Here is a 21,502-nt window from a genome sequence, read left to right on the forward strand (position 1 = left end):
TTCATCTCGATCTATTGTATCAGTGCCCTGTTGGTTAGACTTTCAGGGAGTGCCGGACTGGTATAAATGCATCCATCGCTTTGTTGTCGTATTCCCAGCTTGAAGAATACGACGCAAAGTAATTGCGCAGGAACGGCAACATTTCCAAACAATTTCATTAAATTGATGGAAGTTATAAGACCCATCTCGGAGAAGGTCCAAATTCTCCTGTAAAACCGCTGATGGTCCAGAAGGTGGCCGTTAAATCGGTTAACAATTAAAGAAAAGACAAACTCAAAATACCCGATTGCATTTCAAGAGTGAATAATTTGATTAGCAAAAAAGCCAGAAGAACACTTGGACAATGAACAAAATAATATATATTTTGCAAAACAGTACTTTCTTTAAGGTCAGGCTATGAAGGACTATTGGAAAGTGAAGGATAGATTGTCCTGATGCCATACGTTTATAATAAAAACCATGCACCCACCACCAAAACGATGAAATCCACTTGATCCATTTTTTTTTGTTCATTCTAAGAATTAGATCCCAATTACATTTTAGCTAATATTGTTAAATAGAAGATGAAATGAACTGGAGCACCTGGGTGGCTCAGTCGGTTGGCCGTCCGACTTCACCTCAGGTCATGATCTCACGGTTTGTGAGTTCGAGTCCTGCCACAGCCTCTGTGCGGACAGCTCGGAGCTTGGAGCCTGCTTCCGATTCTGTGTCTCCCTCTCTCTCTGCCCCTCCCCCACTTGTGCTCTGTCTCTATCAAAAATAAATAAATGTAAAAAAAATTTTTTTAGAAGAAGGTAAAATGAACTTATTTTTATAATTGTTAAGTTTCATTTGTCATACATGATCCCAGTCAAACTGATTTTTTAATTTTCTCCAAAATATGTGTCCCATTTTTGTGGATTCACTTTAAGTGGTCTTATCTCAGCGTGAAAGTGTCCTGAGATAATGAGGCCTTCCCTGCCTGCTGCCCTGGAGATGACTTCTGACCTCCCTGGAATGTCCCTGTCCCTACTTCACCTGTGGCCCTTACCTTACTTCTATTTATGGACTCCGTGCACCTTTCCACCTGGATACACAGCATCCTAATAACCCCAGACCCTGACTATCAATGCTCCTCTCAGCAAATGAAGCTGGGCACCAGGATCTAGATCTCCCCTTTTTAGAATAAGCAAAGGACATCATTATTTTCATAAACATGAATAAATTGCAGAAGTATATCATTGAAATACACATCCATACATAGGTACCCTCACGTATATACATGTACCTGCCTTCCTATGTGTACACATGTATGTATATACATAAAAAACCAAAACTCACTGCTATTTTTAACATTTAAGAATTTGTCATAGAGATGCATTCACATTGGTATGTGAAAATGTTACAGCTTACAAATTTAATGAATGTAATCAAAGTGGTTTTACTTCCTCCAAATCCTGGGCTTTACATAACAAGACTAAATGACTATAGTAACTGTGGGAACGTGGGAGTTACCAGAGTTGGCGAGAAAAATATTCTGCCAGCAAGATCTCGCTCGCATGACAAACAACCAGAACATCCATCAAATTAAAATCATGTTTGAAGCGAAATCCTATTTGCATGACAAACAGCAGAGCATCCGTCAGAACAAACACCAGTGTTTAGGACTTGGTAAAAATTCCGCAGGAAGAAAAAGCAGCAAAGGACAACGAGTACCAAAATTAGGGCTGAAAAATGGAAGCCAGAGGCACAAGACTTTTGCACAGAACGAGCCCTGTCTACAAGTTTCAGCAAAAAGCACACAAAAGAGGTTTTCTTTTTTATTATCATTACTTTTTATAAAATGAGGACAAAGTCCACCCAAAAAGAGAGAGGGAAAGAAAGGTGAGGGAGAAAAAGAGGAGGTGGGAGGGAGAGAGAAAGCGAAAGATGAAAGGTGGAAGAGGAGAGAGAGAGAGAGAGATGTTCTTCTTTCCATGGAAAGAGGATGGAGCATGAAGGCATGGGGCCTGAAGGGAGATAATCGCGCAGCCCAGCAGCCAGCAGCTAAAGGGTTTGGCAGACTGCGAGAGCAGGTGTGCTTGGCTGTACAACAAGCATTGCCTGCCAGGCCCTGGCATCTTCCCAGACTCATGCGTACCACACAGGCATATGGGGCATAAATAGCGACAGGACAGGAAACGCAAGGCTAGAATCAGGGCGGGAAGCAGAACCCAGCCTTCTAGCACATCCTCAGGCTCTCTCGGACCCTCTCCTCCGAGTGCATTTCATCCACACCTGGGCTCAATTTGAGGGCGTGTTGTTTATTGTCCCGGTGAGAATGTGAGCTCTAGACTCAGGCAGAAGGGAGCCCATTATTCACCAGCTCTATGGCATTGGTCGTATTGGGTCTCGGCGTTCTCATCTAAAAATGAGGGCCAGGGTAGATTTCTGAGAGAATTGGAAGAAAGAAAGATGTGCGAGCATGCGCGGTACGCCTTGCTGAGCACCTGGCAGGCCACGCCCCTTCCCTCCGTTATTGTGGGGACACTTTTCCCTCCTCTGTCTAGGAAGGGTCATGGCTCCCGTAGTTAGAGCCCACCCCATCTTGTAAAAAAAAGCCCCCCGAACTGCATTTCCTTCTTCTTACCTATGAAGTTAGTGTTTATTACTGGGAGGCAGGTGGAGTGAAGAATTCTGCAGGAGAGGCTTGGAACCAGGAGCCAGGAGAGCTAGAAATTACTTGTCTATGCCCTTGGGCACTAACATAACCTTAGAGAGATGCCATGACTGTACTTGAGCATCCTCAACTCTGTTTTGGGGATTCTCCAGAGATCGAGAACTGGTTTTACTATATGCTGTGTAACTATAATATATAATATATGTTCTGTAACTATACTTGATTTTTGAACTGCATGGGTTTTTGTTTTGATAAATACAGTACAATACTAATCATGTATTTTCTCTTTCCTATGATTTTCATGATAACATTTTCTTTTCTCTAGTTTACTTTACCGTAAGGATACTGCACATAATACATACAACACACAAAATACGTGTTAACTGTTTCGGTTATCAGTACAGCTTCTGGTCAACAGTTGGCCAATAGTAGTTACGTTTTTCAGGAGTCAAAAGTTATCATATAACTATAGTAATATAGTGATTAATTTATATTAATATATGATTAATCATGAATGTACAATTTAAGTAATGATTAACACACAATTATATACCTTAATATAATTATTTTAAGACAGATATATAATTTTTCTAGTACATTACACTTATATGGCTTCATTCCATGATTATAGCATATATTATATGCAAGTATATATACATATCATTATATATGTAACTAGAATGTAATTATTTATATATAATTATGATGAGATATATATTTTTCGTGTGTGTTATATATAGATACATATTGTAAAGAATTGGTTCACATAAGGTGGTGGCTGAGAAGTCCCGAGATCTGCAGTCAGCAAGCTGGAGACTGACAATTCATGAGACTGAGTTCTAGTTCAAGCCTGGAGGCCTGAGAAACAGGAAAGCCAATGGTGTAAGTTCTAGTCCAAAGGCCAACAGGCTTGAGAACCAAAACTGGATATTTTAGTTCAAGTCCAAAAGCAGGAAAAAAAAACTGATGTCCCATCTCCAAAGAGAGTCAAGTGGACTTACCTGGAACTTTGAGGTCAATCTGTTCCTTCTATTTAGGCTTTCAACTGATTAGCTGGGGCCCACCCACACTGGGAGGGCAATCTGCTTCCCTCAGTTACTGATTCAAATGTTAATCTCATCCAAAAACACCCTCACAGACACACCCAGAATAGCATTCGATTACGTGTTTGGGCACCATGTGGCCCACTCAAGTTGGCACACGGAATTAACCATCACATCAACCATACCTTTCTTGAAAAGAAAGGAGGAGGAGAAGGGTAAGTAGAGCCCAGAAATACAGAATTGAAAACTCAAGAAATCCAGGTTTCTTGATATTTAGCATCTTCCAGGAAACAAGATGAAATAGCTAGATTCTATGAATTTTAGGAGACACGGAGGAAGATGGTACCTTATCACACCATGAAGAAAATGCATGGTTTCTAAGGAGAATGAAATCCTTAAGAATGCATAGAAATGGCGTTACTATTTAAATAAGCATCTACCATGAGCCAGGCATCTTACGTGCATTATCTTACTACTCCTCACATTAACCCTCCGAGCTGGGCTTCATTAAGACCATATCAGGTAGGGGCAGAGGCTGAGAGGGGTTAAGTAACATGTCCAAGGTCACTTAGCTAGTCGGTGACAATGCTGGGATTTTCTTATCCCCAAACTTCTGCTCCTTCTAAATTGTCCTTTTGTTCTCTGCTGGACACACTGTGCCCTGGTGCCTAGGACACTGCCTGGCATGTAGCAGGGACCCAACAACTATCTGCGGAATGAGTAATGAGAGACGCCCAGATAACCTACCTTCTCCTGCCATTGTTTTTACCAGACCTCTCTCACCAGAAAGCCTGGTGGACCCCACCCACCTATCCACATTGCCCTGTTCCTGAGTCAATCAGTCCTAAACAGAGAAAGAAGGCAATTCTCCACCTCCACTGCTTCAGATGAGGAGGACTGAATACTTCCTTTCCACAGATTGTGTTTTCTCTATGATAGAAAAGGACCCTGGAAATTTTGGTGCCTCAAATTCATCTCCCCGTAGAGCACTACAAAATCATCCGCACACGTTCTCTGGTGCTCCTTTCTGAAGAAGTACACCACACACTATTAGGTACTCGGATCCATGATACACAGTAACGATGTGCCATCACGTGGGTCTGATCTTGCATTCTGATCCAATTTGGCCACTTCGGGCTTATGAATCGGGGCAAAGAAACCACATTTTTAGCGTGTTTCCCCTTTTGTAAATTCTGTATGATTTTCCCCGGCATGTAGGGATGCTGTGGGCATTTAATGTGCTAATTCAGACAAAGTACTTAGCACAGTACCTGGCTTATGGGTAAGGAGGATGAAGGATGACGTAGTAGGTATTATTACTGCTCAACCTCAACCTCCAGTTTTATACTACAGCAGACTGTGTGTCCCAATGGAGAGAAATCCCCAGTGTTAATACTATCCGAAATGCTACCTGAGTCGGGTACGGTTTCTGGCCTCTGCACTAGAATGGCTGCCCTTGCCGGGGCCCATTTCCCCAGTTGAGTTGGTTTTCCCCACCTCATCCCCCTCTTCATGGCTTCTTACGCTCGGTGACGCAACAAAGTACTCAACTCCTGTGGCTCCCCCAACTCACTGCCCACACTGTCTGCCAGCCTTCGAAGCCGCCTTCTCCAAATTTAAAGATGTGTCACTTTCTCTTTTAAAAAGTTCCCTTTTATTTGGATTAACAGCCCCATCGTCCTGTTTGCCACTTCCGAAGTGATTCCAATAAATAGAAACCAGAACATTTGGAAATTGCCTCGAGCCCTCTCTATGCTAGTCTCACTTGGAAATCTCCAGCAGCTGCGTGTTTTCCTAACGACCTTCAGTTGCTCAGAGAATGTATAATTCATTCCCCACCTATCTTCACTAATCCCACTTTCCTAAAATAAATATTAACTGAACTTATCTGCTAAAACAAGCCCAAATCAAGTCTCTTATCAAATGAACTCAGAGGCAGAACAAAAAGCTGAGAATCTGGTGGAGAGGTAATTGTCTTTATTGGGAAGGCAGATCTAAAACTCCCTCTGGCCTGCCGTGGCATTCAATCCTGTTCGGCAAACCTTTATTGAACACTCTCTATGCAGGCAGCAACAGGGCTGGAGAGCACAGAAAATTGGATTCAGAGTTAGAAGGCCTGATATCAGAGGAATTGGATCCGAATTCCATCTTTACTCTTGACCAATTGTGAACATCATGAAAATCGCTCTGAGGCTCATTTGCGGTAGAATAGTAACACGATTCCTATTACCGGAATCCCTCAACGCCTCTCCCCACCTCCTAACACACACAAATTTCAGCAAAGTCTCCCCGGATTTGTCGGGGATAAGACAGTGAGTGTCTTGTCAAATATTAGAAAAGAATATTGACTTCCTGATGCATGGATGGATCATGGGAGTAGAAGTTGCAATATCTCTAGCTCAATTCAAAGGAGAAAGTTATTTGTTTTATTTCATGAAAATTTATAAATCCCATTGCTCATGAAAATATCCTTCCCAATCCAATTCTATTTAAGCCCCGTGCAGTCCTAGTATCCTTATCCTAACAGCACCTTTGCTTGCTGCTAGCATGGGAGATTGAGGAATAATCTAGAAATGTGTCTTGAACCTTCATTGCACAGGCTGTTGTTCCCAAAGGCCTTATCTGACGATGTCACTTTTTTGTTTGAGCTCTTGGATGGGACCATCCTTGGAAGCCTCTCTCCTTCCGGATTAGACTGGTCATCATAGCACCGGGGATGCTGGGTTGGGTCCAAATATGACCCATCATCTAGCATCAATAGGTGAGGGGACCACAGGATCACATAGATAAAACACAGCAAATAACCAGATTTGTGCTACCAAGCAGCAGCTACGAAAGGCAATTTTAAAATCTCCTATCAGAAAAGGGTATTGTCTCAATGGATAATGGATTCTTTCTGAGAAACAAAATAGGAGATGGAAGTAAAGGTTTACGATGAATGCTGATCGACGTTTACTTCCAAACTGGCTTCACGATATTGCTCCAAAATCTTGGGTTCCCACTCTTTCCCCCTCTCCAATAAAATCCCCTCCTGCTTCTTTCCCAGGGCTGCAATGATGGACTGAGCAATGGTGTTGAAAGCACGGGGTAGACTATCGAATCCTGAACGTGCCAGAGGTTGTCACCGTTCTGAGCCACTGGGATAGGTGCTCTGAGGGGCAAGCAGATGAAAATCTCATGAGCCCCAACACTCTTGAGCGCACAGCCCAGGGAGAACTATTAATAGACTCCCCAGTAAGAGAGTCCACTGAAGGCTGGGCAAGAGGAAGTATGGTGAGCGAAAACAGGCACACGTTTAAGAACGCCCTTTGGGGGCGCCTGGGTGGCGCAGTCGGTTAAGCGTCCGACTTCAGCCAGGTCACGATCTCGCGGTCCGTGAGTTCGAGCCCCGCGTCGGGCTCTGGGCTGATGGCTCAGAGCCTGGAGCCTGTTTCCGATTCTGTGTCTCCCTCTCTCTCTGCCCCTCCCCCGTTCATGCTCTGTCTCTCTCTGTCCCAAAAATAAATAAAAACGTTAAAAAAAAAAAAAAAAAGAACGCCCTTTGCTCTTAAAAGAACGTCAAAGCCAAATGGGGCAATTACAGAGAAAGGGTTACAATTGCCCAAGAAATCTTCAAGGAAAATAATTCCTTGTCCTCTGAGGGGACCTTCCAGGGCACCCTCAGGAAAGCATCCTTAAACCCGCATGGACCTAATGAGGTAGGCCAGTTATCAAACACACAAAAAACTCCGCTCTTATTTCTGAGAGAGCTCTCTAACCCACACGCCTTCTTTGAGTTCAAATCAAGAAATTAAATATTCTAAATTTTTTTGCACCAGCCTGTGTTCCTGTCTTTAATTTACAGAGCCAGGGACAGAAAAGGGAAGAAAGGGGCATGCTAATGAGGTTATTTCTCTTGTTGGCATTTGCCTACTAATATTTCTTTTCAAAAGAAGGATATGAACTAGAAACACAGCTCATTGTTCTAAACACCTTGAGAGTAAGATGACTTAGTAGAAATATAGTAGGGGGGAAAAAAGGCTGGAGAGAAAAACACAAAGTTTCATCCCATGTACCTCTCGCGGTACAAATGTTTTCCCCTCCGTCATTTGCTATCAATTTTTTTTTTTTTACATTGCTTGCTACATGAAAATGTGTTACCATAAAAAATACTCTCCAAAAGAGTTTTCAGTGGGTAATTGGACCATACATGTGTGGCCACTTGGATTCTAAATTGAGGACACTGATGTGTGAAGGTTTATTCCTGGCATCTTGTAATGAACAAGAACCAAAAAAGACAAGGACGTAGGAAGGTTTTATCCAAGCTCATTGGAAGTTTTCACAGGGTCTCAGTCTCATGTTGTAACTTCAGCGGAACTAAAGGCGAGAGCCAGAAGACACAGTGAATTCAGCCGTATGCCCTGTCCTTTCTCCCTCCCCTGTTCCTTTCTCTGGAGATAGAAACTATTTTCTTTCTTAAGCCCTTGTCATGATTGCAGCTTCCTGAGGGCTGTCTCTGTCTATCCCCCTGCTACCCCTTGAGCACAAGAGAGATACCATAGCTACTACTCTGTCAGTCCAAATTCGTGAAATCAAAGTCCTCCAAATAAGCAAATAGCGAAAGCTACCGATTTAAATCCTACCTGCAGGAGCCCTTTATTTCGTCCACTTTTCCCGCATTTGTTTATTTTGTTCTAGACATCTTTGGGGGATCACATTTGTCCTGGGAATTTCAAGTTGGCCTTCTGCTGCCTGAATGTCGCATTCCTGTGCATTCCACGAGAGCCGATGGATACAAAGTCACAACAAAATGGAAACTACTACCTTGAGCCAAGCTAGCCCTTGAGAAATCCTTAACTTGAAAGTTTTCGTTCCGCCCAAATGTTCAGTCAAGGACAAAGTGCTGAAAAGATGGCCTTCTAGAAAGCATGACTTGGAGGAGACAGGCTGCACTGTGTGCTGAAGTCAGCGAACTCAGGCTGGAAACCAGTCACACTTGGTAGGGAGAGTCAGTTGAACGCGCCTCTTCCGATTCCCCTCTGCCGTGGATCCTGGATCGCAGCTTAAAATTCGCCGCGGGGAGTATTTACATCCCTGAAATCAGCAAACGCTACAAATCTGAGGGTAATGTTTTTCTGTTTCGTTTTGTCCCAGAGAGGCAGTTAATAAACTTTTTTCTAGCACAGCACTAACTACAGGCCTGTGAAAGGTCAATGTTTCAAAGAGCCCGTCTGGATCTGAAATGCCTTAAGAGGAAGGCCTCTCATTTCTGCGATTTCTCAAGGAAGTGCCAGCAAGAAATGAAAATCTGTCTCTGTGACTTTTTCTTTCAGTGCTTTAAAATAACCCACACCAGGGGCACCCGAGTGGCTCAGTCGGTTGAGCGTCCGAGTTCGGCTCAGGTCATGATCTCACAGCTCGTGGGTTCGATCTCGGCGTCGGGCTCTGTGCGAACAGCTCAGAGCCTGGAGCCTGCTTTGGATTCTGTGTCTCCCTCTCTCCCTGCCCCTAACCCATTTGCATTCTATCTCTGTCTCTCTCAAAAATAAATAAACATTAAAAATATTCTTTTTTAAATAACCCACACCGGAGCTCCGGCCAGTGACTTCCTGCCCTCCCCTTGTGTTCTGCGTGACTTGAAAGTCCTTCCATTGCTCAGGCCATGCAGTTTTTACACCTGTATTGTGTTATATAAGCCAGCCTGTCTAGTTCTGGAACCATCCTGTAAATATGTCAGCTTAGATTTTCCTTTTCTTCTGCTTCACCCTCAGGCGGTAACTTTCATTCCCTTCCAAACAAATCCTTCCTGCAGTGGTTTGCTCCACTGCCTCCACTGTCTCATGTTCCATCACTTTTCACTGCCCGCCACCCGCCTGCTGTGCCCTCGGCTCAAGAGCTCCAGTGCCGGTCCGCAATGCAGGCTCCTGAATTCTACACACCCCTTCTCTCTCCCTCTGAGCATGTGCCCCTGTGAGCAGAGCCTTGTCCCTAAAACGCCTCCCTCGGCTGCCACAGCTACTCCAGATCACGGGACTCAGGCTTCATCTCTGACTAGTCTTCTGTCTCTTCTTGATGGGATTGTTCTCCAACAGGCAGGGCTTTTGAGGAGTCTAAGGTGGGTACAAGCCATTGGGTCCACACAGGGCTTGGGACCCTTTTTACAGCCATCGCTGTTTTATTGTGTTGTTACATATGTAAATATGGCATTTCCTCTAGTAGAATAGACAGGCCTTAAGAGCCAAGAGGGGGCCTTATTGAACTCTGGATTCTTCACAGATGCTTTTCAGGTGAGACGTGTTAGGCAGAAAATGGACTTCCATAGCTGGACCTCCCCAATGTCCTAAGTTATCTGATATAAACACAGGAAGGACAGTTGTTCTCAAGCAAGAGTGATTGGTCCCTTAGACATTTGGTAAAGTCTGGAGGGTTTTTTTGTTTTTGTTTTTGTTTTTTTCATTTTCACAACAGTGAGGGCATGCTATGCGCTACGGGTGGTTAGACAACATGCATCCAGCTAAATGTTCTATAGTGCATAGTACGATTCCCACAGAAAGGAATCATCAGACCCCAAATGTCAATAGTGCTGAGGTAGAGAACCCCTGACTTATAGTGTGACCATCCTAATGCTGTTCACCAGCTAATGGGGGAGTAAGAGTTGGGTTGTGGGTCTGGTCACACTTGCTTAACCACCCAATAACTGAGTGTCATAAGGGTTGCTGCACCCATCTGCTTATCTGAACCTGGCAACAGGATGGCCCCCTCCTGGCTTTCCACAAGGTCTTTGTTCTGACCCTCAGTCGCCACTGAATACACAGCAGAGCCCCTCACTTTCAATCCTTGGATGTGTCTCTAACACGCAATAAACAAGCCATAGCATCAGGATGATCTGTGTGTGAGTCTCAGCAGCCTGCATCGTTCACAAGCACGTCACATATTCAAAAACTTACACTTGACCATCGCGAGTTCGGGGAAAGTGTAAGTTAGTGGCTAGAAGCTCAGAGACCCAAGGTCAGAGGACAGTTATGCTCATGATAACTTGAGTGTTGAGTCTTTGCTAATCTTCACTCCGTTTTCTAGTCTGTAAAATGAGGACATAAGGGAGACACCCCTCATGGAGTTGTGACAACTATGCGATGATGCAACCACAGTCTTGAGAAAAACGCCCCGCAGCTCGTAACCACTTCGCAAATAGGCGGTGTCAGTAAAACAACATTAGACTCTTTATGGGTAGGAAAAAAAGAGAAGCCGGGTGTTTCTGAATATTAGGGGGATTATGGATTATCATCAAGTTAATAACCTACTTTCTATAAGTAACTCCTTCGATCGTTATTGTGTTGAATTGAAGTGAACCGATTTCACTAAGATGCACGTGTATCCCATCGCTTGTTACTGAGCAACAGTTCAAATAGAATAGAATGTTTGAGAGGAATAATTCATGGAGCTTGCAAACAGGGAGGAAGGGGGGCGGGGAGAATACAGTGCATAGAATACAAGATGCATTGCCGTGAGCCAAGTCTTGAATATCTTCTATTTTTCTACATTAGTTTGTGCCTCAAGGGTCCAAAGCGTCTTGCTAATCTGATGATGCTCCACAACATCCTGGTATTATCATTCCATTTTTTTTTTTTCAACCTGAGTAAACTGAACTGCAGAAAAATTGAGTGATTTGCTCAAGGTCACACAGAAGCGAAGCCCAGAATAGAACTGCATCTGCTGGCTTCCCGTTCAGCCAGGACCCTTCCCAATACACCTTACTTGAAGCAGTCTGGTGAGAGTGGCTAATGGCTTTGCTATTCTTAAACCACCAGTACCTTTTTTTTTTTTTTCCTGAGTAATACTCTTGGCAAACTTGTTTATTTTCTAGAGTGAGAGATATTTCTGAAAAAAGAGCCTCTGAGCAAAGTTGATTGTCATTCTAAAAAGAATAGTCAGTCTCAAAGCAGCAAATTAATTTGTTAAAAATGTGGGTTTGGGGACTGTAATCAAAGAGGAAGATCCTATACCAATGTCAAGAATCTGGAAAGATGGAGAAATTGAATGAAAGATATTGACTATCAAAGGAAGAGTTTTGCAAAGGCTCGAAAACGTGGACTCAGAGTAATAGCAGGCATTTAGAATGAGCTTGAGTTCTTGCCAAGAAATGTGGTGCACCTTGGCACCTTTCCCTGACCTCACAATCCTGCAGGCAACTCATTTCCTCCAGCCAAATCGATGGCTTTCTAATAGCTGAGCGTCCTGCTCTGAATCACTTGCAAACCACTAAGATATACTTTCACTGTTTATTTTCTAACTTGAGATGGAGAAGAGCAAGGTCAGTTGATTCTTTCAATGATTGCTCTTAAAATAAAAACTCTCACTGCCATCTTTTGAACTTTTGAAAACCAGTGCCCAATAACACAGCCATTTTAGCCAATTCAGTTGTTCATGACCATAGTTTTCCATAACTTTATTATCTCTGTCTATAGCATATGTATTTAATGCACTGGCATTATTAATGGCATGTGCTTTTACATTTGTCAAGGATGGTGCCTTGTGCCTACTGTGTACTCAGCTAACATTGGAAACAAAAAAAAATATACAAAGATAATAAATGGTTCCATTTAATTAGGGCTTATTTTTCATGTGAGATAGAGCCCTCCTATTAGAAGAATAAGTGTATATTGATCATATGATGATGTGGAGAAAAGGCTTACTGGTGGGAAAGGTGCATGTCCAGGAGCTGTAGAAAATAAAATTGAATGGGTGTGTCAATTAGGCAGAGAACATAGGCTTCATGTCGGGTGGGCATAATAGTGTGGACAGTATGAGCCAAAGAGTACAGGGATTCCAACCACAAGATGAAAGCTCTAGAATGAATAAGTTCTAGGAGGCAATACATTTGCTACCTGTATTCCACTTGGTAACCAACATGCTCATAAGAAGCTGCATCACTGTCACTACTACTGCCATCATCATCACCACCATCACCATCATCATCATCACCATCACCACCATCATCACCATCATCACCATCACCATCATCACCATCACCATCATCACCATCACCATTATCATCACCATCATCATCATCACCATCACCACCATCATCACCATCATCATCACCATCACCATCAACATCATCATTGTCATCCTCTCTTATGACTACAAGTCAAAGAAAGAAATTCATCAAAGTCTGGAAGCCAGAATATAAATATTATTGTTAATCATTACTGTTAGAATACTCATGTTCTTTTAGTGTTTATCTGAAACTACTTTACATTTTTACACTAACTGAAATAAGATTGCTTAGTTTCTCAGGACTGGAAGAATTATAAAGCATATGGCAGAGAATTCACTTTTGTTGGTCCACATCCAGATTTTTGTACTCATGCTGTACCTTATTTGAATATAATGAATCAACAGACAGAGGCTAGAGGCTAGATTAGATTGCTGACTGACTGTCAAGGCAATGGAGAAGTTATGTGGTGAAACCAGCTTATATCTCTCTTGTAATTATGTCATCTTTACCTTCATTCTGTTTGAAATGAAAGATGCTTCTTCTAGATGCTGGCCCCTTTGAAAAAGTGGCCTGAAAAATACAACATGTCTCTTCCTCAAACTCCAAATTCTATTTCAGATGTTAGATGCTAGTTGCTAAGGGAACCATTACAGGGCAATTATCATTAAAACAGTCTGAAACTAGATACCTGAAGGAGGGGATTGTTCTCTGGTCTTTTAAGTGCAACGGTTGGGCAAACCCTTTCTCCCATTAGTAAAGCCGGTTCACGGACAGACTACTTTTCCTTTTCACCCACTTCCTGGGAAAAGAGTGAAAGAGATTGTATTAAATCCTTGGAGAAGAGAAGACTCCTATATGGATGAATGTTGAAATCAGATTGAACCCAGACTCATGATAGCTGTGCTATAAGGAAATTGTATTTGAACTTGGGAAACGGCTTTTTTTCTTCTACCTTTTTTATAAATAGGAGTACAAATTGCATACAATAAAATGCAGATTTTATGTCCATTTTGATGAGTTTTGACCAACGTATACCTTTGTTCAAATGCCACCCCCAAAATGATACAGAATATTTTCATCTTTCTACAAAGTGCCCCCCTTATACCACATTCCAGGCATTTCTTCTCCCTGGACACAACTATGCTGGTACCAGTCACCATAATTTAGTGTCTCCTATCCTGGAACTTCATATAAATGGAATAACATTATACTTAATCTTATTTTCTGGCCTCTATTGCCCAAATGTAAAGCTTATAAGATTAATCCATGGTATTCTATTTACCAATAGTTCTTTCCTTTTTATGGCTGAGTCGTATTCCACTGAATGAATAAAGCTGTTATGAGTGTTCTTTTAGATATCTGTCTGTGGGCAGGTATTTTCATTCCAACTTTAGTGTTGCTAGTCACAGATTTGACTTACTAACTCTATATAGAAGAAGCCACCGTGGGAGTAGATTGTTCTGAATAGAAGGGCCTTTTATGCACTTTTAGCTCTTTGGTCATCTCAGCCCAGGGTTGTGGACCCACTGTCTACCACCATCACCCATCCCCAATCTTCAATACCCATTGAAAGTATTCTCAAATTCCGTATGTCTTGAATACCAAAGCCAAACAGTGTAATAAAGTCAAGACCCCTTCCACATTCCCATTCTCAAATAATTGGGACTTGCTTCTAACATGTCAACACCTTGTAGCTCGTGAGGAGACGCACAGTAGCTATGCCTCTGTTTAGATTGAAAAGCAGCCTGGGGTGCGTGGGTGACTCAGTCTGTTAAGTGTCTGACTCTTGGTTTCAGCTCAGGTCATCGTCTCACTGTTCCTGAGATCGAGCCCCCATCTGGCTCGCTTGGGGTTCTCTCTCTGTTCCTCTCACTCTCAAAATAGGTAAACAAACATTTAAAAACCCAGCAGTCTAACATTTTCAGAGTAATTGCTTCAGAAACTCACCTGACCAACCCACAAGCCCCCTCGGGTAGTGACTTTGAATGCATGCGTTACCACTTTGCATGAATTTTGCACACATAGTGAAAAATAAGTCAGGTTTCAACAATGCACTTTCTTTTTTTATATATTAAATATAATGTGTTGTCAAATTGATTTCCATACAACACCCAGTGCTCATCCCAACAAGTGCCCTCCTCAATGCCCATCACCCACCCTCCCCTCCCTCCCACCCCCCATCAACCCTCAGTTTATTCTCAGTTTTTAAGAGCCTCTTATGCTTTGGCTCTCTCCCACTCTAACCTCTTTTTTTTTTCCTTCCCCCTCCCCCATGGGTTTCTGTTAAGTTTCTCAGGATCCACATAAGAGTGAAAACATATGATATCTGTCTTTCTTTGCCTGACTTATTTCACTTAGCATCACACTCTCCAGTTCCATCCACGTTGCTACAAAGGGCCATATTTCATTCTTTCTCATTGCCATGTAGTACTCCATTGTGTATATAAACCACAATTTCTTTATCCATTCATCAGCTGATGGACATTGAGGCTCTTTCCATAATTTGGCTATTGTTGAAAGCACTGCTATAAACATTGGGGTACAAGTGCCCTTATGCATCAGCACTCCTGTATCCCTTGGGTAAATTCCTAGCAGTGCTATTGCTGGGTCATAGGATACATCTATTTTTAATTTTTTGAGGTACCTCCACACTGTCTTCCAGAGTGGCTGCACCATTTTGTGTTCCCACCTACAGTGCAGGAGGGTTCCCATTTCTCCACATCCTCGCCAGCACCTATAGTCTCCTGATTTGTTCATTTTAGCCACTCTGACCAGCGTGAAGTGGTATCTCGGTGTGGTTTTGATTTGTATTTCCCTGATGAGGAGTGACGTTGAGCATCTTTTCATGAACAATGCACTTTCTAGGAGGACTTTCAGTGCCTCCTACGTTTTCTGAGCTATAGGAAAGGATATGTTAATAAGACCATATTTAAAATTCACCCCAGTGGTGCTTCAACATCCTTTCTGAGAAAGATGTACTGAGATGTTTGCTATAATCCATGCTAAGACCTTTCTAACACTTTAAGGACTGTGTTACAGCGGAGAAAGCTTTATTAGAAAACGGTGGTCTGGCTGTGGATCCCTGGAGCGTTTGCTTTGGCCCACGGGGTAGTGAGCCTGTTATCCGTGCTTTGATTCTGGCACACACAGGTTATGCCTGAAGCTCTCACACATTTCCAATGCTTCTAAGAGGTGACACGTCTCTCGGTGATTTAATCCCATCAACTGATTCTTTGTTTTTTCTTTTGGAGATGAGCTGATGTGCAGGGAACACCATTTAAACACGAGTGTTTCCAACTCCTGATTTTTTTTGGGGGGAGGGGCGGTTTCTTCTCAAGGTTATATGATTTCCCAACCACTTTCTTTTGGACTCTGGTAGCCAAATAGGCATTAAATACAGTGCCCCTTTTACAGATGGTAAGAACGGGGCAGGTTAAGTGGCTTTTGCCTGGAACCACTGTGATCCCCAGCCACGCCTTCAAGGTGACCGAGTGGGAGATGGTGCAACCTGCATCACAGAGACCCCTGACATCAAACCCCTGGGGAAGTGGAGCTCCAATGACGGGCAGATGAGTGCCGTTTCCTTGAAGGATTACATTGCGGTGAAGCAGAATGTGCCAAAGTACCTGTCCCGCAGTACAGGACACTAGGCGGCCAAATGCTTCTGAAAAGCCTGGCGCCCTGCTGTGGAGAGCCTCACCAACCCGATGATGTTGCACAGCCATAACAACAGCAAGCAGCTCATGACCTTGCCCGTTGCCAAGTGTACCTTGGAGATCATCTATCTGCTCACCGGTGGGAAACCACACATCACCCCCCTGACTGCACAGGTCCTGGTGCATGTGATTATTCACAGGTTCTGGGAGGACTCAACCCGAACTGGGCGAACCAGAACAGGGAAGCATCAGGCCACCGATGTGTCCCCACTACGCCGTGGGAATCAGGCCATCTGACTGCTGTGCACAGGTGCCCATGGGGCCGCCCTCTGGAACATCAAGACCATTGCTGAGTATCCAGCAGATGAGATCATCAGTCAAGCCCAGGGTTCTTCCAATTCCTATGCTATCAAGAAGCACGAGCTGGAAAGTGTACTCAGGTCCAACCATTGGTCCCCTGGCTGTGGCCCCGATAAACCTAACTGCCCACCCCAGTCTGGGTGGAAGCAAAACCTCGTCTCTGTTCTGAGAGAAATCCCTGAAGTAATTCTAAATTTTTGTAAATGAAAGACAAGTGGATACTTACTGTAGGGGAGGAGCTTGGCAAGGTAGCCCCTCCAAATCCCCCTAAATGTACCCAGCTAGCACTGAAGGATGGGGGAGAGTCAGTAAATCTGCACACGAATGAAGAAACCTGAGAGGAAAAGGATCTAGATTCTGAATGCTTTCTCTTTCAGGGGCCAGTATTTGAGAGTGTGCTTGGTGAATCAGGATGGTGGGAACTGAAGGTCGTGAGGCACGAAGAACACCAAAGAGGAAAACGTTATGGGGGAAGAAGGGGCTCACCAACTAATCTGAAAACACCCAAAAACTTAACTCACAAAATCCACTAGAAAAACATGCAAATCATGTACATAGTTTTAATGCTCTAGTTACTACCTTTAAAAAAATTAAAGGACAGGCACCTGGGTGTCTCAGTCAGTTAAGCAAAAGGTTATCAGGCCAGGTCATGATAGCATCTGACTTTGGCTCAGGTCATGATCTCGTGGTTCATGAGTTCCAGTCCCGTGTCGGGCTCTGTGCTAACAACTCAGAGCCTGGAACTGCTTCAGATTCTGTGTCTCCCTCTCTCTGCCCCTCCCCTTCTTGCTCTCTCTCTCTCAAACAAACATTTAAAAAAGTAAAAAGAAACCTACATAATGTTAACCCATTTTTTTATTTATTTAACCTAATATATCCAAAATATTATTGTCTTAAGGAATAATTAATATAAAAATAATGAGATACTTTATATCCTTTTTTTATGTATTAAATCTTGAAATCAAGGGTGTATTTTCTACTTATGGCACACCTCAATTGGGACAAGTCACATTTCAAGTGCTCTTGCTTTTATTTTTTTATATTAAACATAATTTATTGTCAAATTGGTTTCCATACAACACCCAGTGCTCATCCCAACAGTTGTCCTCCTCAATGCCCGTCAGCCACCCTCCCTCCCTCCCACCCCCCATCGACCCTCAGATTGTTCTCAGTATTTAAGAGTCTCTTATGGTTTGCCTCCTTCCCCCTCTGTAACTTTTTTGTCCCCCTTCCCCTCCCCCATGGTCTTCTGTTAAGTTTCTCAGGATCCACATAGGAGTGAAAACAGATGGGATCTTTCTCTGCCTGACTTATTTCACTTTCAAGTGCTCTTGCTTTTAAGTAGCTTCCATGTTGGATGGTGCGAGGCTTGATGTTCATGGGAGAAAGACAAGAAACGCCCTCTTAGCAGTCACTCTCCCAAGAATTCTGAGCAGGAGTGTGAGCTAGAGCTGTAACCATAAGGTGCGATGAGCTATATCTCAGGACACAGAGGGTAGTGAGGATGACACCGGGGGCAGCAATATAACCACAGCCCCACACTGTGGGCCACAAGTGGACCGAGGATTTTGCTTTACCCACTCCCTATTGTTTGGAAAAAGAGTCAATCCCAAAATTCCTGGCCAGTTGGTGTAAGGAGAAGAACCCAAGAGAGAATTTGGTCTTATGTCAAGTTGAAGCAAAGGAGACTTCAGCCAAGAATCTGAAAAGAGAAATATAATGTCCTCTGTTTTGGAAGTCTGTGACATGGGTCAGACCAGTAACAATTCTTTAGTTGTGCATCAGCCTTCCCACCCCACGCCAATATGGCACAAGGGCCTTGAGGGGAGGAATTAGGATATTCTCTTTTATAATAGTTGCTGAAATTTCTGTGGCACCACAGTTGTGGTAAACTGGGTAAGCGTGGTCTTCTTCAACCTCTTCCCAGCACCTAGAATAGGACTCGCCATGGAGTCATATGCATTAAAAAGCCGTTGAAAGACTGACCAGAGAAACCTGAGCTCCTTTCCTGTCTGCTTGCAGCTCCCTCCTTCCAAAACAGACATAACCAGAAGGTTCACACTGCTCGTCTCTCAAGTAAATTTTTTTTGAAGTTTATTTGTTTGAGAGTGACAGAGACAGCACGAGTGGGGGGAGGGGGTAGAGAGGAAGGGAGAGAAAGAGAATACCAAACAGACTCCACACTGTCAGTACAGAACCCAATGTGGGGCTCGAACTCACCAAGTTGTGCGTGACCTGAATTGAAACCAAGAGTCGCATGCCTAACTGACTTAGCTGCCCAGGCGCCCCTCAGGGAAATTTCTGTAGGCGTTACTATCCTTACCTACCTACATAAGTCAATGGGAAGAAAAAACTATAAGAAAAATTATTGGAATAAAAGATGTTACATTTGCATGATGTTTTAGATCATATAGAAGGCTCTCGTATGCAAATCTCATTTAAGCCTTCACATTTTACATGTTCAGAGAAGGTAAGACCCTCGGCTCACTCAAGTGACTAACAAATCATTCGGCTGGAAACTGATCCTACAACACCTGACTCCAAATCCAGCTAATTTTAGTCTTCCTTTCCTTGCATTATGGCTGCCTTCAAATGCAGGACCACCTTGTACTGATAATAAAATGCTCTGCACAAATTCATGATATTTTTACCATGTTGTTATCAGGAGTACTCAGTTAGTCCTAAGAAAATATTATTATATGAAACTGCTTTTGACCTATCTTTACATATATTAAATACAACTATTGACCCACCAGAAAACCCAGAGTGGCTCTAAATAAAGATTTTCATTTTCCAGGTTATACCATGATAGTTTGTCTTACAGAATAAAATGACTTCTTTGGAAGCAGGGGAGAATTGATTTCTTAAATCTGACCCAGACGTCAGATTGGTGTGCTTTATTGTAGGAGTCTAACTGAATGTTTTCTTAGCAGGATCTCCTGTTACTGGAACAAGGAGATTTTGCACAATTTATTCATCGAAGCAATGGGGGAAAACAGGCCAGACCACACAGCTGGCTTAGAAAACAATGTAAATGCCTTTTTGTTCAGTAAACAATTGAAGAGGGAAAATAATTTCCTCCCAAGCCAACTGAAAGTGGGAAAGGACAAACATTTGCTTTTGCCAAATTCAGTCTGAATTATTTATCACCTGCTACAGAACAGGGTGTGTGAATAATATCGTAAGAAGCAGTAAAGCTCTGACACCTTCTCAAGAAATAGTTTGTAAGTATTTTGTAAATAGTTTGTGAAGTGTCAATAAATTACCACGTATCAGTCCATGTAAGGAGTGGGTCATGGGCAGTTGTGGCCACCATTATACTCTCCTCGGTTCTACATCTCGGCCGAAAAAAATCCTAACACTTCTCAACACGCTGTTGAGAAATGAGTGGACTTGAAGCCCAGAAACCTGGCTTCATTCTGTAGCTGCATTGTCTTCTTCGAGTCACCGAAAATTTCTGAGCTTCCTCTCTCCTGTTGTTAAGCACGTTAAAAATATCTACTTTGTAGGGTTGTGCTGAGAATTAAGTGAGCTAATAGGAGTGAAATGTCCTTGTGCAATACCTGATCCATAACATTAACACCCACAGATCAGTGATCTGTAGGGGGAACATACACTCAGAAATATAATTTTCCTGATTTAAATATGGCTGCAAAATTGGTGTTGCCTGTCTACTAAGCTGATAATCATACCTGCTCTTACAGTGAACTTGAGATGATATAAGAGTAATGCATCACTCATTCATGTATTCTTTCACTGCATCATCATTTTTAAAAAAGTTAATTTATTATCTACTGTGTGTGTGGCACCATACCAGACCCAAGGCAGACAACATATCTATTCCCCATAGACTACAACCTATAGCTTACTATTGATGGGGAATGGCAGGTGGTAAATGTCGTTATACAGGAAGGGCCTTGGCTCCCTAATGTGAGACTGATGGTTTCAATGTCAACCGTGCACAGCAAAAGACGTTCTCAGAAGGGTGTTTAAGACACCCATCTCATTATTCCAGCTTGCAGTCACAGGGTACCAGGCTGAGATACAGAGAAACAGCCTTCCCTTCTGAGGAGCACACAGGTAAACTCTTATGTTAAGGAGAAGCAAGAGTTCATTGGCAAACAAATTATAAGAATTCCGCACTTAAACAAGTGTTCTTCAAACAAAAATCAAAGGAAAGTATAAGATCTCACTTCTATTGATAATACTCTGCAGCAGAAACCAGATCTGAGAACACAGTGATCAGGACAAACTTCAGACCAAGATCGAGTTTTAAATACATGGTGTTAGGAGAACTGGGCAAATCATTTTGGAAAAGAAAGGCAAAAATTAGATTTATATCACACCATATACAAGAATAAATTCTGAATGGATTAGAAACCTAAATACAAAAAATGGGACCATATATATACTATATGGGTGAATTCCTTTTTAACTTCAGAGTAGAGACAGGCTTCCTAAATATGACCCAAAATCCAGAGGCAATAAAGAAAAGTTGATAAAATTGACTACAGAAAAATATGTAAAAATGCATCGCACAAAACATCATAATCAAAATCAAAAGACAGCTGGGGAAAAAAGCAACATGTACCATAGCCAAAGTTTTAAGATGCCTAATAAGCTAGGAATTCTTAAAATTTTAAGGACAAAGGACAAAAATAATAGAAAAATAGAAAAAATACATATATGGACATACAATTTGGAAGAGCATATAAACATCACTCTACATATATTAAAAAGTTCAAATCAGTTAAATAAATGCAAGTTATAATAATGCTTGGGTTATCATTTTTCACCTCTCAGATTGACAAATGATTTAAAAGTAAGA

General features: G+C 42.5%; 1 long non-coding RNA gene and 1 pseudogene across 1 annotated transcript in view; one reads left to right on the forward strand and one right to left on the reverse strand.

The window, feature by feature from the left end:
- The window catches only part of LOC123385113, a 110,730-nt gene extending 101,701 nt beyond the window's left edge, over window positions 1-9,029 (reverse strand). Inside the window, exon 1 of the long non-coding RNA XR_006597220.1 lies at window positions 8,304-9,029. This is a non-coding gene — a long non-coding RNA (uncharacterized LOC123385113). The remainder of the gene's footprint in view (window positions 1-8,303) is intronic.
- A 3,404-nt stretch (window positions 9,030-12,433) lies between these two features.
- On the forward strand, window positions 12,434-16,987 carry LOC101100561 (annotated as a pseudogene).
- The last annotated feature ends 4,515 nt before the right edge of the window (window positions 16,988-21,502 follow it).

The sequence above is a fragment of the Felis catus genome, chromosome B1 (genome assembly GCF_018350175.1).
Source record: "Felis catus isolate Fca126 chromosome B1, F.catus_Fca126_mat1.0, whole genome shotgun sequence".
NCBI lineage: Eukaryota > Metazoa > Chordata > Mammalia > Carnivora > Felidae > Felis > Felis catus.